Source organism: Vidua chalybeata, chromosome 10 (genome assembly GCF_026979565.1).
Source record: "Vidua chalybeata isolate OUT-0048 chromosome 10, bVidCha1 merged haplotype, whole genome shotgun sequence".
Taxonomy (NCBI): domain Eukaryota; kingdom Metazoa; phylum Chordata; class Aves; order Passeriformes; family Viduidae; genus Vidua; species Vidua chalybeata.
In genome coordinates, this window is record NC_071539.1 from 10,900,354 (window position 1) to 10,918,696 (window position 18,343).

An 18,343-nucleotide genomic window follows, 5' to 3' on the forward strand; every position below is an offset into this window, starting at 1 on the left:
GAGGGGTGGTACAGGTCTTAGGGGGTTGGTGGCCCCTTTTGAAGTTTTTGTGGAAATGTCCTTGCTAGAAATGTCTCTCATCAGTGCCTTGTAAGTGAGAAGAGAGCCCTGCTACAAGCCACTATTTCTCATCATAGTTATGTGGTGCTGCTTTTTTAAATTATTTTTTTTTCAGGAGAAGTTATTCTTTTGGTGTGAATTGCTAGCTGGAGACTACCCCTTAACTGCGGCACTGCAAGACGTGTTCAGCACTGCAAACAGGAACCACAGGATTTTGGGTTTGGGCTGTAACAGACTTGTATTTACCGTGCCTGGGGTACCAAGGCTGTGCAGAGCTAAGGCAGTGTAAAACCAGAGGGCAGGCTCATTCTTGGAGACGGGGGCCAGCCCAGCAGCAGCAATGTCAGGAGCTGCCAGTTTTACTTCACAAAGCCCTTGGGATGTGTGATATGGGCGCGTGTTGGGTGAGGAGACTGGCCAAAATCAGAAGAGGGTGTCTCCAGCTGGGAGTTATTCCCTGCTCCCAATGCATTGGCCATTGCACCCAGGCCATTCTGGGAAATACTCTTCTCCAGCTCCCATGAAGAAGTAGGTAGAGCAGGGTTTCACAAGAACAGCACTTTTCTCATGACATTTCTTTTGCCTTTTAGGTGAAACCTATGAGGAAAGACAAACTTTTTGAGGCTGTTTGGAGAGCACACAATGCATGACCACTCTTCCATGAAGTCAGGTTTGAGGAGGTAACAGCTAATCCCACCGTGGGCATGGTAGACAAAATCCAACCGGCTGCTGGTGTTTCTCCAGGAGTAAGCATGAGGTCTCAGCAGTGTGTCCAGAGCCCAGCCTGCTGCCTGTGTGCACAGTTGGTTATCCATGGGTGCAGATTGAAACCATGTCCTGGAATAAGAGAGCACAAACCCAAGCTCTGGCTCAAATGTCCTGGGCAGGGAGAGCACTTCCTTTCTGTGTCTGTGGTTAAGGGTGGATGCTCAAGGCCTAGAACAGAGACAGGCTGGCAGTGTGGACCATGAGTTGGTATGACCCTTCTTGCCCATTCCCTGGAGGTATTTGCCCACAGCCCTGATTTCAGCAGCAGAAGAGGATGCAGCCACTCTGAAGCTCTCCCTGGGCTGCTTTATGTGTGTGCAAACCCTGCTGTGAATCTTTCTCTCTCCTCGCCAGCAGATTTGGAAATTCCCATATCTCTTCCTCAATAACACAAGCTAAAAGGTTTGATGTTTATTCCAGGGTTCAGCCTAAGACAGAAAAGGTGTTTGATATTACAGTTCTTCCCTGGGCCAGGCAGGGAAAGCAGCGTTCAGCAGTAGGGAACCCTTAACTCCAGTTAATAAACATATCCTTCACTTCCAGCCTCTCTTCCTTGGTGAGTGCCACTTAGTGAAAGCTGCTTGGACTTGGCCAGGGATCAGCCCTGCGAGTTTACAGGATTCACAATTCACAGATGTTAGAAACTATCAGGCTGAGTGTGGGTGGAGAATGTCAAGTCTGAAATAGCTCTCCTGCCACCCTGGCACAGGCAGCAAAGAAAATGTTTCCACGTGACATTCTTCAAACCAACATTTCCTACAAGGAAAACACAGAGGGGAAAAATAAGAGGCAACTGCTGCCATCTCGGAGGGTTCCTGACTTTTGCTTCAGGGATGGCTGGAATTAGTGCTGACACTGGCACAAAATACGCACTAAAGGTGAGCCATAGGGCAGTTCCTTACACTTCTCCTCGTCAACACAAACGTATAGGTCTGCTTGAAGATGCAATCCCTCTGGTGCACAGATATGTGGGTGCTATTTTTTTCCTGCTGGAATCCATTTTAATTTAGCTCCTGATTCATATTTCATTCATTCTCCAAACCCACAAAACCAGGATAGGTTTACAGCCTGTACTATTTGGATAAATCATGGCGGGGAAAAAAACAGGGGGACAAAACAGGTTGCTTTCCTGAATGATTTTCTGTGTGACTCAAAAGAGAAGAAAAAAGGAAAAATAGGTGGTGGGGAGAGGATTAAAGCTATCCTTTTTTGCTTTCATGCTTCTTCAGGAAAATGAGATCTGCTTTTCATCTTTGGTAGTTTGTTTTGGTGGACTTCACTCTTGTTTCTCTAAACTTTAATGTCTGACAAAAATGTGATTTCTATTTTCTTGCTTTTACTTTCTCCTCAAAATAATTGAAAATATTGGGGTTTTTTAATGTGGAAAATGTGTATGTTATTTACAGAACACCAGAACAATGCAAGATTTCTGTATAATCTCACTTTTTTTTTGAAAAAGTGAAAGGTTATAAAGGGAAAGATTAACAAATATATCTGATAGCTTTCTTGCAGGGAGGAGGGCAGGAAGGGGAGGCAGAGAAACAAAAGTTTAAAAAAAAGTTTTAAAAAAAGTTATTTTTAATTGAGGAATTTCCCCATATTTTGTCATTCAGTTTTGAAACTGTGACCACAACAGGCTGTGTGAACTGTGTATGGTGGGAGGGAGACTGAAAATTTCCCCAGGCAACTATAAGCAGGTACTAACCCCAGAGCCGACAAGGGAAGCTTTTAAAGTAGGATGAAATTCAGCACGGGTGCTGCACCCAGCAGAGGAAACTCCGGCCATCTGGAGACGAGGATGACCAGCGGCCACAGCAGTTTGTAAAATTGCAAGAGCTGCCAAAATTAAACTGTGAAGTCAGGCGGGAAGGCAACCAATGACCGGCGAGATCAGAAGTTCAGAGAAGCCCCAGATGAGCTCCCAACAACAAGTGTGGCCAGCGTACACCAAAGTTTATTAAGGATGTTGAGAGGAGGGGAAAATATCTGTGCAGAAGATGCCCAGCTGGCGAGGAGGGAGTGGTGGTGATGCTCGGGTAACTGGATGAATCCCATTGGCCAAGTCCCTGGCAGATCCCACCCATCTGCAAGTGTAAAATAAATCTCTAAAGTTGTACCTCGTGTACCACTTGACCTTATTGCTTTTAGCCTGCTGGCTTTATATCTATTTATTTATTTTATTTCCGTTTGTCCCCAAGGAGGGGCTGGAAGGAAATGAATTTTGAAGCAGCACCTTTCACCACCTTGCCGTACTACCCTGATCCCTGCATCCAGCGGTGAGTGTGAGCGTGACGTAACTCTGCTATCGCAGGTTTGATCGGAGTCTCCTGTGTAATTGTTAACTTTCCTGCTATCGGCCGGCGGCAGCTGGGCTGCACGCGGAAAAAATGTGCCGCTCTCTTCACGCTCAGTGGAGCTTATTATTATTTTTGGCTTTCTAACAGGTTACTGTTTAATTATAGGCATCCGTTTAAGATATCCCCTTTTCCTCTTTGGCATTGGAGGGAAAAGAAATATATGATAAATAAGACAAAAGCTGATAGTATCTTTCCCTGGTGTTTTGGAGCAGAAGGTTACATTGTGCTTTGGGTAATACAGGAATGGCTTTAGGTTTCTGTTGTGTGTTTCTTTGTTTCTTTAAGTGAAAATACTCCTGGGAATAATATGAGCTGAACGATTGAGCCCTGAGATTTTGGAATTTAAAGGATAAATAATTAATTTAAAAGATTGAGAGAAGAAAAAAAGTGCCTTCTAAGAGAGAGCATTTTTCCAGGAATATTTTTTCCTTCTGTCCAATAGCCAGTGTCAGAGCCTGACAACCACTCTTATTTTAGCTTTGTTGTTACACCAAGTTTTATAACTTTCCAGCAGATAAAAGAGCATGTCCACACGAGGTGTCACAGTATCACATTGTCGGTTTGTTTGTTTCTCCCAATAGAAGGTACTATATTTAAGCATGCAAATGACATGTAGATGGTATTTTTCCAGTCATAAAGTTCGGAGAGGTGAAATCCTCTGGGCACGGTCACTTGTTGAGCTCCTTTATAAGACTGGTTTCTGTGTGTGTTTTGTAAAAGCCCTGGCTGGTGTTGCACGGAGGCATTAATCCCTGGAAGAGCTAAATATTAACTCTGCATCCTCCACAGGCTGCTGGGGAAGGCTACCCTGCTGCATAGCTCTGTGTTGGAGAAAGGGCTTGGCCACCATCACCCAGCCCATGGCATTGCAGGCAGCTTTGTGATCTCTGGGTTCTTTCCCCACTGTTGTGCTTTGTTACAAGGTTTGTGGGGGCTTTTATCCCCCCCAATCTGGGTGCTTGGTGCCACTGCTGTGTGAAGGTCCTGGGGAGGAGAGTGGAGATCTGGCAGCGAGGAGGGGCCGCATTTGGGGCCAGCAGAGGGAAAGGAGAGAGGCTGGGAAATAGCGCACGGTCCTTGGCCGCGCTGCGTGGCACAGGAAGATGGAATGAAGCCGGGGGTATTGGATTCCCCAGGGAAACCTTCCACAACACGAGCCCAGGACTGGCCAGGCACATGCAGCCACGCTCTGACCTCCTGCAAATGTACCCAGCCCCGCTGACCCTGGCGGGGATGTGCCTGTGGCCAGGAGAAAGCAGTACCAGAGCAGTGCCCACACAGAAAGGTGGATTTGGGCTGGCAGCAGTGGAGTCTTTAGCACATTAATGTTTCCATGGCTGGAAGCACCAGCCAGGCAAATTCCAAAACTGAAAATGAAGAAAAAGGAAAAAAAGGGAAAACCCTGGCACTGGAAAGCGAGAAGATGCACTGGGATGTGTACCTGAGCTCTGGGACAGCTTCCCAGCCCGTCAACTCCTGACAGTTTGTATCCCAATAACAGGTCCTGAAAATTGGTGCTGTGGCTCAGGCAAAAAATTCGGTTGGAGAATGAATTAAAGAGAAAAATAATCCAGTGGCTCTATTTGGTGGAACTTTTTAAATAAGCCTTTCAACCCCTGCAAATTTGCCTCATCCAGAAAGTCAGGCCTTACAGTAGGAATGCTGCTCCTCACCTCATGCCTTAGCATGAGTTTTAAGTGACCATTGCAGTGTGGGAAGCCTCAGGACAGGCAGAATTTGTGGCACCCCTCAGTCATAAAACCTATTTGAGATACAGCTTAGAGTAACAACATTTCTCAGCTGTTATGCATGTCTGTTTAGATGAGCCAGAAGTGGCATTTGTTCGATTATTAGTGACTGTGCTCTGCCACAGGTCAAAATCACCTCAAAGCTAATCCCAAAGATACTTTTCTCAGTCTGAGACATAGATGATCTTCATCTTTAAGCTCCACTGGTTGCCTATTCATGATGTGTTATGTGACATTTCTCTGACTGCTTTAACAAAATTCAATAGTTTCAGAATTGCATTTATTTTACACAGTTTGAAACACTTCTGCTTTGATGTGGCCAAAATACTTTATTTAGCTGATACCAGTGTGCTTCTTTGCAACTTTAAAATTACATCTAGTAATTATCTAACCAGCAAACTGATAACGTTGAGGTATGCTGGCAAAAACCAAGAGTGAAAAGTGTTTTAAACTCTGTTAAACTGGTGGGAGGGTATGCATGCCACACTGATTTCCCTATAGTTCAGTGTGGAGGGCAAAGCAGTTATGAATCCCAGTTAACTCTAAGATTTGTGGCTTTGATTTACCCTCTGCTGTTGCTTCATCTAGTTCTCTCTTCAGTTTGGGGGTGTCCAGCAGGAGGACACGTGGGAGCCAGCGAAAACATTTCCTCTGTCAAGAGGTGAACACAGAGCACACTGAGGAGCATTAGCTAATGTACCTTTATGATGCTCATGTGCCTTATGCCTGTCATTTCACATGCCACTGTGAAATGATATATCCAAAGAACACAGTAATTCAGTGCCATAGATGAGGAAAAATTGCTGAGTGCCCAGACTCTGTGCCATGAGCGATTGTTTAGGCCACTTCAGCCTCTGTCTCAACAGCCCAGCTCCCTCATTTAGGCTATTAAATTCTTTGTAAATGTGGGTAAAGCAAAGCAAATGCTTTGTAAATGTGTAAATCAAAGCAAAGCATCACAAAAAATCATAGGGAACTCAGATGGGTCACAGGGCAGCAGCCTCCTCCTTCACAACCCCACTCATTGCTCTGTGCTGGAGCTGCACCCCAGCTGACAGAGGGGCAGAGGAATAGTGGGTGCTGACAGGGATGTACATCCTTTAGCAGAAGTGAAGGATGCAAATGTAGGCTGTGACTGAAGTGAGGTTGTTTGGACAGGTGTATCCTGAGTCTGCCCATCTTTCTTCCTCTTAAACAGAAAGAGCTGAGAGATGCTAAAATTCAGCAGACCTCAAAGTCTTTCTCCTTCTACTTCCCTTGTAAAGGGAAATACTTGAAATCAGGAATATGCACACTCAGTGCTCTGGCTCTGGGAAGTGCTGCTGTAATGACAGAAACACCTGCACTGAAGTGCCAGGCCACTGACCCCCATGAATTACTGCCTTGGATGGTACCGTGGGAGCTCACCCTGTGCTGCAGAAAACCCAGGTCAGCTCTGAGTCATAAAAAGAGCTGATTATCTGAAACAGGCGGGATTTCCACCTTCTAAGAAGTGAAGTGCCCACCTAGCTACAGCTGAAAGCCACTAATGTAAGATGAAAAAGGCACTGTAATTATGATCAAAGTCCAGCTGTTGAGTGCTATGTAATTAGTATCTCTCCCCAAAGCTGCTTTTTTTTTTCAGCTAATGCCTGGTTGGGGGAGTGATGTTTACAGATAAGTTACTTGTGTTCTTGGAAATAATGGTCATTAGGCTGTGTTTTACCCAGGAGCCCTCTTCTTTGGGGGCTGTTGGGAATGCACCTGCTGGTGCACTGGACTCTAGTCCTGCCTGCTCTGGTCCTCCCCTCCCCATGCCCAGGTTAATTGGTGGCCTCAGGATTTCACATCGGTGCTGTGTTGAAGGTGTTCACTGTGGCTCACTCTTCCCTTTTGAATGAAAGAGCTCTCACACAAGCTGCTCTTTCTCCTTTCATTTCTCACTTTGTATTCTCAGCACAATGTGATACAGTCCAGCCTCCAAATTCTCACTAATAACAGAGGAATAGCCCTGAAAATCACTGCTCTCTGCAGCATCTGTGCTGGAAACCTGATTTCTCAGACATAGTCCTGGGTTTTGAGGAGGTTGCTAGAACCAAAAAATCAAACAAAAACCCCCAACCAGGTATGTAGGGAAAAAAATCTATTTTTAGAAAACAACAAGGAAAACTGTAAGAAATTACTTAAGAAGAGTATTAGAAATTAGTGTTTGGGCCATGGAAACATCATCTATTGGGTGCTGTATATGGATGAATTTTGGTGAGCAGGGCCTAGTTCCAGCCAGCCAGAGCTCCAGGGTTCAAAGAGATCTTTCATCAGGAGCATTGCATGTGTCACTTCACCTTCCCTCACTGGTTCCCACACATATCAAACAGGGCTGGTGAACGGACTGCAATTATCAGATCAGAGTCTGGCCAAGGTCAATGCTGCAATACAGCACAAAGGTGGAAACTCACTGCACCCCATGCTCAGCACTGCCAACAGGCACCAGTGAGACTGCAGGCTTCTGTCCCTTGGGCTGGGAGGGGACAGATCAGGCAAAACATGCTGGCTGCAGGCAGCAGAGTGCTGTGCCCCTCATGGTTGTGAATCAGTGCTGGAGTAATCAGCCCTCCTTTCACTCAGGTATCAGCTGGGTGACATTGTGACAGAGATTTGCTAAAGTTGTCACAGGGTCGTGTCCCACAGGAGCATCTCATCCCACATGCAGGCTCTGCAGAATCCTTGCATTTGGGCAACTGCACATTTTTTCTCTTTCCTCATGCTATCCTTTGCTGAGGAATAGCTGAACTCCTGCTATGACAGAGTGGACAAATTTCAGTTGCCTTCACCTATGCAATGGGAGCCCAAATTTGCTGTGTTTGCAGAAAGACCTGAAGTCAAGTAAAGAAAGACACATGACTCGGTATAGATCTGTTTGCAGAAACAGCCAGTGATAGTGCAGGTACTTTCCAGAGACTCAGAGAGGACCCAGAAATTGTTCTGAGCAGCTTGTGGTGTGCTCAGGGCAGCTGGTGACTCCTGAAGGAACAGAATTGGCTCAATGCAGGAAGGAGAGGTGAGAAGGTGCTTTTGTTTCCGGCCTTTGTGAGCTCTCCTGTGGTCACATTCAGAGCTATGCTGCAACTACTAGTAAAAATTCCATGGGGGAAGGACCAAAGCTGGAGGCAGATTCACATGAGAGGACAGCATTCCATGTGCCAAAGCAACTCTTGCAGAGTGGCCTCCTTGGCAGGAGGGCTTTGCAGAGCAGCTCTACAGTGGATGCCAGCATGGGACCTCTCAGCTCCCTCCAGCACCTCATCAGGCATGTGTGCTGCTCGTGGTGAGGAGGGGAGGGTATTTATCTCATCTTTGAGGTCTGTTTTTTGGTCACTGTCCTGTTCTTGTACTGCAATCTCATCAGAAGATGGGTTTAAAATATAGAATCTTTGCAAAACAGCACTCAAGAGTTGCACATTAAACCCTCTTCAGTTCTCTTTTCCTGGCAGAGCCCCTGAAGTCTGCTTATCCCTGCTGCCCTCCTCCATTCTGTCTCTGCTGGACCTCTTTACTCCACAGTCAGTGACAAGGACAGCACTTTTTTCTCTTCAAGACAGTATAGACTTCTCAAGAAAATACTTGTCTGCTTGGAGGTGCTTTTAGTGCTGCTTAAAGGATTAAAGTGAAAGCAAACCAACAATTTTTTTTTTCTCAGATCCCAAAGGACTGCAAGGAGAATATGTGAAATCTTTTATGGGGTCCTTTGTACTGTAAGGAGATAATATCTGATTCATAGTGCCTTGCCCAACTTCCAAAAATCCTGAAGAAATTAGAGAAGCAAGTTCCTAATAGCTCATCTGTTCAGAGGTGTTTAGGATGTTCATGGTGCATGTTATAAGTTACAATTCCATGCTGATTTACATTGCACCTTCTGCTACAAGCTAATTTGCAGAAGTTCCTCTAAACAAACACCAGGATTTCTGGTCTGATACAAAGCAAAAGGACTCAGCTTCGATTTGGGGAAGGGGTTTATCCTCTGTCATTCAACACGTGTCCAAAACAGTATTGAAGCCTTCCCATAAAAACATTTCAATAGGAGTAATAAAGTATGGGGGAGGAAGGAGGGGCTTGGATGAGGAAGAAATCAAGGAAACTTGGCTTTCAGTTTGGTGCCAGCTTGTGAAAACCTTCCTGGGAACATGGACATGGTGGTGGGAGCCAATGGTTATAATGCCATACAAATTTTGACCTCTTTTTACCTTAAAATTTTGTAGCCCATGATCAACACTGAAATAATCAGAAGGAAAATGTTTTGCTGTATTAGATTTCTGAGGTTTGACTAGCTCTGCTGATAGTAGATAACCTCGGGTCAGATGGCTTCATGAAAACATCTGTATCTGTTCTTAGGCTGTACTTGGGAGTTTTTGGTGCCTGTTTACAATCACTCCTGTGTAGCAGATCACCTCCCCACAGGCTTTTGCTGCTGAGTCATTTCCAATCAGGTGTTTAAATGCCACAGGTGGTCTGATGTGATAAATACCAGTACACCCAAGCAAGGGGAATTCAGTTAGTGCATGGAGCTATAAAGAGAACAGCCACCTCCCCAAATGAGAAGGGGGAAACCCTGCAGTAAGTGATCAGGGCTTCAGTAGGTTCTTTGCAACATAAAAATAAGCCTGCTTACAAAACCTTGCCCTGGGAGGTTCAGTGCCTGTGTGGTTTAGTAATGTTGATAGGCACAAAAGTCACTGCCAGCTTAACAAATGCATGGAAAGAAGCTTGAATTGTGCTGGTGAGCTGGATGTTGCAAACAGCAGTGGCTCAGCTTATATTGCCAGCAGTGTCTGGGGAGTAGGAGCTGGAGGGAAAGATCAGTGGGATGGCTGGAATTGCTGTCAGTAGGGTATATGAGGTGGTGGTAACAAGTGTGAAACTGTAGTTCAGCTGGCTTCGAGAGTTAACGTGGGCATTAGGTGGTCAAATATTGCAGGGTTAAAACTCTCCACGTAAAAGAACAAAATTTCTTTACACAGTTTTCCAAGTTTGGCTGTTCATATTTGTGAATTTTCATCTTAAAATATACAGGCTGGAAACATCATTCTTGGTTTTGATGAAAAGGGTGATGCTATATGTATTCATAGCACTACAGCAGCTACAGCTTTAAGATTATCACAAGCAAAAATCATAAATCACATTAGGTGTGGCAATGTATTGATAAAATTATAGGGAGCCAACCCTGTAATTTCTTAGCACCCGGCGTAGTTACAAAAGCAAAGATCCTGTGAGCGCTCCAGGTAGCATTCCCTTACACACCAGCAGGGTTCCTGACAAACAGTTCATTTGTTCTTGCCTTCCAGGACTATAATCTGCTCTTAATTCTTTGTCCTTCATCTGCCCTGTCTTCGAGCTATTTTGTGACACACAGAAAGGTTTTTGTAAGTGCTCTTATTTTTGAGAGAAGGATTCTCTGCCCTTGGGCTTAGGAATAGCTGCCCTGCCACAGAGTTGCTACGCGCTGACAAATGCAGCCCGCATGGTATTTAGCAGAGCTCCTTTTCCTGTAGTAGTACCACTGGTGGCAAGGGTGAGGAGTGGAAGTTAATGCTTAGTATCCAAAACACACCAGATTTCACCGGTTGGCTGAGGGGGTAATAAGTTTGGGGAGCTTCAACCAAATTCATATTACAGGAATCTGCACTAACATCTGCTTTGCTGGTGTTTCTGTTTTGCATTTTAATTATTTACTGAAACTCAGGATGTTGCTGTTTACAGTTTCCTGCTTCTAAAGAGTTCTGGGGACTTTCTGTATTATCATGATGATTTATTTGATATTTTTTAAAAATTCAACTTGTGAGAGAAAGTTTGTGAGAAGGACTTTATAAGTCCCCCGAGCAGTTCATAAGGAGTTTGTGTGACTAAAGATAGAAGCAGTTTTTGTAAGAGTAGGTACCTTAGGGAGCCAAGTGTCTTACCTGGCTCAACACAAAATGTTACAAGCCTTTTGCAGTAGTCAGTCTGAGAAGCCTCGTGTTCTAAAAAAGAAGCACATATTTCATGCCCCCTGTCTGTCCCTCTCTTCTCTCACTATATTTATACAACTAAATGCCCTGCAATGCATAGTTTCCCAGGGCTGAAAATCAGCGTGGGCTGCATGATTTCTCTTGCTTTGCTTCCTCTTGGTGGGGGGGACCATGCTGAGATAGCCCGTGTGGGATGTCCTCTCCCTGCTGCCTCCTCACAATGGCCAAATTTGGGAAATGCCTGTCCCTTGTGCACTGGGACAGCAGCAGCTCAGCACCTGCTGCTCAGCATGCAGGGGTGCCCAGTGCCTTCCTGGAGGTTGCAGCTGCAGCACATTAAGCACTCAGCCAAAAAAAAAAAACCCAGGAGCTGTTGGGGCAACCCTGGCAGAGGCACGGTCTGACTCCTTGACATATCAAAAAAGTTCAAATCTCAGCAAGTTTAAAAGCTCCACTCTTGGCAGAGTGTGTTACTGTCCTTGGGACCATGTGCCCTTAATACTACTGATAGTGATATGGTGCAAGCAGGGAAGAGGCTGCAGGCAACATGCCAGACTTTGAACAGAGCTCAGAGCATGTTGCAGGGCTACGACCCCATCATGAGCCATCAGGGCCGCGGGCTTTTGCTCTTTGCACCACACAGTCTCCACTTGTGTTGCCAAGCAGGGCAGCCAGGAACTCAAAGAGATCTCCCTTGCAGGGCCCCTGGTTTGGGGCCCAGCCATACTTGTGATGGACCCTTCATCTGGGGGTTTCTCTCAGGCTCTGGTGGTCAGGTACTGCCTGCAGCTGGCCCTTGCTCTGAGGGTGCACAGTCCTTAGGAAGAGATGAGCTCAGAACATTTGGGGGTGGACTGGACTGGACTGACACTGTGCCTAACTTGCCTACACTGAGAAGTTTGGGTTAACAGTGTCCATGGGCATTTCTTCTCCAGTCAGCCCAGAGCTCAGGCCATGGCCATGTCTCAAAAACATGCTTGCATGTAGGTAACGGACAGTACACAAACAGGACCTTGAACTCTGGCCAGAGCAGCAGTGCGGATGTAGCTGAGGTCTTTCCTTGCCACTCTACCCCTGCTGCAGGTGGAATTTTCTGTTAGGTTTGGATATTTTTTTCCCCTTGGCTCTGGCCTCTTTCAGAGCCTTGTAGAACCAGAACCAGTTTCTGACACCCTGACTGCCTTCCTGAAGCTCTGATCTGCTTGGCTGAATTATTTTACCATCTGTAATAAATAAAGCAATTTTTTGTTCTATGCTGTGGTCTCTGTATTGGTGTGATGGAGGTAGACCAGTGAAAACTTAGAAAATGACCTTGCCTGCTTTTATTTCTGGGTCTGTTGTTTTATTTCTTTTCATATTCCCTGGCACTGCAGAGATCTGAGTATCTGAAAGGATATGGTTAACTGTTTTAGGCTCCTTTGGGCATTTAACACTGCTCCTCCAGGAAAGATGAGGGGTCTCCCCATCTGTGCAGGAGAATGCAATAGCAGAGGTGTCTGAGCTCCTACTTCCCCACATGCCCCCAGGCACCTGCTGCAGATTATTGATGGTGGACGAGTGGGCCATGGAGTGATTTTGAGTTAGGCACTGACCCCAGAAAGACAAAAAATGGTCTCTGTTGTCCAGTTGTAGCTGCAGCTGGACAGCAGAGGTTGGTATGTGGCAGCAGGGCTGGAGGCAGCACTGACCCATCAAGAGATGCCTCAGCAGAGAGCTGTGCTTGTCCTCTCCTCCTCTGCTGTGAAACTACCAGGGCTGTCTGGCTGCAAAACTCCTGTATAAACTTTGAAAGTTAGACCCAAATGCATGTTCTCAGCTGGGTATTTCAAATAGAGCAAATGATATCTATTACTTAGACCAAAGATATTTATTATTTTTTTAAGGGACTCACAAATGTTTTGTGGCTTCCGGACAGTTTGCCTGTAAAGTTTTTCTTACACCACTTATTTTTGGACTTGGACCAAAAATACCTCAGAATTTTGAGGGCTGGGCCTGGATTTTCCACTTGTGCTGCTTTTGAGAAGACTTTCTCACTTACTGCAGTAAAAGATCTTATCTCTGTCCAGCAGCTCAGACTCTTCCTTCTCCAGATGGGCACTGCTTCTCACCACCACTACAATAGGTTTGGGAAAGTGATTGACTGGAAAAGTGAGTTACAAAATAATGTTAAAATGCTTTTAATTGGTTCTGGGTTCAAGGCTTCCTTAAAATTGATTATTTATATTTTCTTTTATTATCTAAATTTGGAAAGTCTTGGGACCATGTTTCCCTGGAGATGCACTGATTCTTAATAAGTCTCTATGTGCTTTACCAATTTGGAGATACCTTAGGAATGGAAGAACAAAGGTGGAAGGTCACCCAGGGATGGGGGGTTGAGCTTGGGTGTCCTGAGCTCCAGGTTTGCATTCTAACTGGGCTTCTCCACACAGGCTGGGCAGTCTTTGGGTTATGAATAGTTTGTACGCCAGATGAGAAAGCACCAATTGCAGTGGGCAGGTGGAGAAATTGCTGTGGCAGTGCTTCACCTTGGCCAGGGCTGAGAAAGAGAGTGGGTGTCAGGGCTGAGCAGAAAGGAGGGGATGTCCATGGCTGAGCTTCTGAGGATGTATAAGAAGGGGGTGTCAAAAGTTGAGTGGGAGATAAGAGATGTCTGGGAAAGTTCACAAGATGTTGAAGGAAATCCTGAAAGGAAAAAAAAAAAAAAATAGGGTTTACAGTTAGGGGAGAGTGTCTCAAGTGCTGGTGGAGTGCTGAGCTGCCTGAAGACCTGAGGATGAAATCTCTGTTATGCAAAAGTGGTCCCTGTTGTCAGGTTGACAATGATGATATGTAGATAGCTGATTAGATGAGCTGTTGATAGGAAAATGTAGTGGGTTCCTGGGCTGTGGAGGTACTGAAATTGCTCAGCAAGGAGCCACTCCCAGCAGTTTGCAGAGAGCAGGCCATACAGTGCTCATTCTGGGAACCCCAGTGGGAATGCAGTCTTCTCCTCCTAGAGGAGCTCTGCAGCCAGCACTGGAGCAGGGCACTGGTGTGGGGCACAGGGCTGCAGTGATATAATGCACTTTGAGGGGCTGCCACAAAGCTGCAAATGTGGCATTCACTGCAGGCAGTCTTACTCAAGATGAAAGGAGATGATGAAAGGAGAAAAATCCCCCTTGTGTTTTGCAGCATGGTGAATTAGGAGGATTACTCTGTACAGCCAGTTTCACTTTCTTTGATTAGGTCAGTGTTGCCTGTGCACTGAAGACTTGAGTAAAGAGTAATCAGGAAGCTGAATCCCTTCCTACCACTTTCCATTCATCTCCCACACATATGCTTCCAAAAGACAAATCCAAGTCACAGGGAGATCAGGAGGCACTGTTAAGAGTAGACCCTAGCAGAACACTCAGCATTCCTGTGAGACAGAACTGCTTTATTTCCCCCAAATACCATACAGCTCACAGTTGAAACAGGGTGTGTGCAGGACAAGCACCCTTTGCCTACAGAAGAGGAGAAGCTAACAGTCCTCCCTGGTCTGTCCTTGACAGATGCCATAGGACACCAGCAGTGTCACAGAGCCCTTTGCTGCTGCCACTCCCTGTTCCTTCATGTGTTCCCCACATCTCCTTGGCTGTTGGCCACTTCCAAGATCAGGGTTCACCCTTCTGGCAGTCAGCTTCTTTCATTTTCTAATGCATATCCCTGTGTGACTCGACCACTTTTCTCACTGCTGCCCCTCTCCATAACCTGTGCTGCTGTCCACATTTTTTTTGTGAGAGACCAGATCAGTGAAACATCTGACAAATGTGGGAACTGGGAAAAAAACTGAACCACAGGTGGAAGTTCTATTCTGTCTCAAATGAATCCTGTGTTGGTGTTTGTTGTTCCTTACATTTGTCCTTTCTAACCCATGCATCTGTCAGTATTCTCTTGGAGTTATTTTTTAGGACTGACACATAGGAGCAGCATTATGTGAAAGACAATCTGAAGGGTTTAAAGAACTTGGTGGGAGCCTAAATTTTAAAATGCTAAACCTGAAAGCTCGGCTTGAAATCGAAAGGAGAATAATGACTTGTGAGCTTAGTTCAGCACAACCTACCTCTGCCCAATCTCTTTTGGGCTCGTGTGAGTTAAGACCTTGGAATATGGCATCAGGCAAAGAAAGAAGCAGGAAAATGCATTTTACAGTGCAATTCCTGCTGCAAAGAGAGGCTGCTTGTTGATGAAGTAGACATAGAAAGAGGTTCAATAGAGGTAGATGAAATTCAACTGCAATCTTCTCCGAGGGGGTGGAGAGCCTGCCTGTCTCCCATTTGGCTTTCATTTTGCCCCCCTGTTTAGGGGGGTAGCAACAAACCTGTTTGATTTCCAAAAGGGTTACAAGGAAAAGGGCTACAAGGGGGTGCTTCCAGGGTGTGCTCTGCTGGCTGAGGGTGGCTGTTCCAGGCAGGGGGACAAGAGCGCTCCGCAAGTCGGGGAATTCCAGATGACATCGCCTGCCAGGCGTACGCTTGTCCCGTGCTGCCAGACCCAGCATCCTTCTCCTCTTGCACAGCTGTGAGCTTCATTAGGTACCGATGTCTACAAATCACTGCAGTGTTACAATGCAGAGCAGGGGGAATTCCAGCAGGACGAGGGCTGCCAAGTTCCTACAGTTTTAACGGCGTGATCTGAAAAGGAGCCCCCTCCCCACGCAAAAACTAAAAATACAACTGACTCCAAGATTCAGGCATTTAGACATAATGCTCATGAACTTTAAATCATTTACCACTGCTTTTGATGCGCTTCAAGGTGTAACTGGAGAAGGCAGGGATGAGCATGTGGATTGGGATTGCTGGAGCTGAAGCTGCCGACTCCTCTGTGACTTAAATCTCTATCCAGCTCACACCCTATTGTGGCTGAGGGCTAATATATTAATATGCACACAAATTAAGGGATTTTAAGGGGTTAAATGCTGTATAAATTCAGGTTTTAGTCTGGATTGGAATTCTCCTTCCACCCTGAACTCTGTGTGTGTCTTAAAACTGGTCACAGCATTTCTGCAGCCCCTTGATTTTCATTCCTGGGCATCGGCATTTTAGTGTCTGAAGATAAATGAAGGGTGAGAGTTTCTTAGTGCAGGAGGTACAGTGTATACTCTACCTGAAGACATTAAGGCCTTTCTGAATTTCTCTGTCTAAACACCCAAAATCACTAGTTCCTTATAGAGCAAGTCCCACATTGCGACTTGGGTGACCAAGGTTGTATTTATGGCTTGCTGACTAATGGTGAGTAATTCTATAACCTCCTGGTGTCTTCGTTTTCTCACAGGTAATATGGGAGTAATCACACGATCTTCCTTTGTAGAGCACTTTGAGAACAATGAATAAAATGAGGCATATTAGATATCATTATTTAGACCTTATTAATCATTTGTTGGGTACATTTGTATAATGTGGAAGTGCTGTCTTCATAAGAACAGATGTTCTTCTCTCTGCATCAAGGTTTCCTGAGTACTCCACTCATATATTCTTTAGGGGACTGTAAGTTGTGAAAAAAGAGTGAAATTTGTAGCTTATGGACAAAGACTTCGCTGGCCCCATCTGCATGTCCACTGACTGAGAGCTACAGGCTCAGTGATAGAAAATTGTACATCATTGGTAGACATTTCATAGGGAGAAGCAGAAAGCAACACTCTGTAGTTTGGGAACAAGCAGAAAGAAAGTTCCAAATAATTTTGCTCATCCCTGCTGTGAAACATTTTATTTTACAAAATTTTACACTGTGGCTTTACACCAACATCAAGCCACAAAGTTCTGCACCCATAAACCATACTGATAATTTCTGAGAACTTGCATACTGCTGGAGAAACACAAACCAAACCAGAGCTCCAGTTTTTTGAGGGAAGCTATGGAGAAATAGAGGTGCTTGGACATCTTGAAACCCAACACAGCAGCTTCACTGAAATACCTTATTCATTTGTGGCTTCCTCACAAACCATGCTCTTACCCCGGAGTAGTGTAGTGTTGAAGCACCAAGCCCATTTTGGATGAAACCAGCTACCTCTTGGTTGTGACAGCCTTTATTTTTGGAAGGAGATTGCTGGACTCACACTTGCACCAGCGGTGCTTGGGCTGCACCCTGTGTCAGACCCTCTATCAGTGCAAGCAGGTGGCATCTGCCTTTAAGGTCCAAAGCTACAGAGGAGGGGCTGGGCTTTGCATGCTCACTATCAAGCCTGGATCTTGCTTTCCTCGGGAGCTCGTGGCTTTTCCCCAGTGGTAAGTCAAACCTGGGTGTTTTGGTTTAAGCCCTTTCTAAGAAAGATTGGTTGCAGTGGAAGGTGGTATTTTGGGTGAGAAGTGTTGCTGTATTGCAATAACTGAGTTTAATGGCTTTCTGTCATTGTTTCCTGGGGTGGAGAGTGGCTTGTTTGCTTTATCTCTTAACTATGAAAGTAGGAAAGGGGGTAATGTGGTGAAGAATGGAAGGATGTGCTTAGACAGAGCACTAGGAGCAGAAATTTTCTTGTTTTCTCTCCACTTCGCCACCACTTTTATGTCTTGTGGAGCCAAGCCGTCAGGGCTTCATTTTCTCCCGTGATGGGACACTCAGCTCCAGGGAAAGGCGATAGCAGTGTGGCCACAGATTATGAGAGACAAATGCTGTGCTTTTCCTTTTTTGGAAGGGTGAGTTGGTTTTGGTTTGGGTGTTTTTCTGTAAACTCTGAAATGGAGCACTGTGTGGACACAGCTACAGGTGCATGTTGCTGTCATTGCTGTGTTTTGCAGAGATGTCACTCATCAGTGGGGTGGCAAGGGGGATCAGCTGGGACACATCCCCACTCACGGGGCTCTAACACAGCTCTTCTGGGGGAGTGCTCAGGAGGCAGCACAACAATCAGTGTGCCTGGGGCTCCAGCCCACCTAGTGAATTTGGAGAAGTGCTTTCACCTGGACTCTGGGCTGCTCTTGTTTCAGCAGATAAATAGGACCTCAGTGGGAGGGTAGGGCTGCCTGAAACCTGTCCTGGGATTCACCGGTTCAGGAGCAGTGCCCCAGTGCTACACAAAGGAACGCTGCTCTTGGTGAGGTGCTGCTTCTGTGAGAAGACTTGACTTGCTCTTAATAATCCCCTGGTGGTTTTTAAAGGAGGGGCTTGTGGATGCAATGTCCTATTCAGCTTGCAGTTTGATGGGGGCTGTAAATCCCTCTGTAGTTCCTGGTGCAGTTAGTGCTCTCTGTAAAAAGCATCCTGCCAGATAGTTCAGCACTTGGTGCAGAGACAACCTAGACAAGACTTACTGCTATGCTTTGTTCTGTTGTAGTCAGTATTTTGGTATAAGAGGCTGTGTTCAGTAGTGCCATGGGCCTTTGGGATGATCAGATGTAGGTAAAAGATGCTTGTTAATAAAAAAAGCATCAGGTTCATAGAAGCAATTGAAGCAATGCAATCTTGTGATTAACTT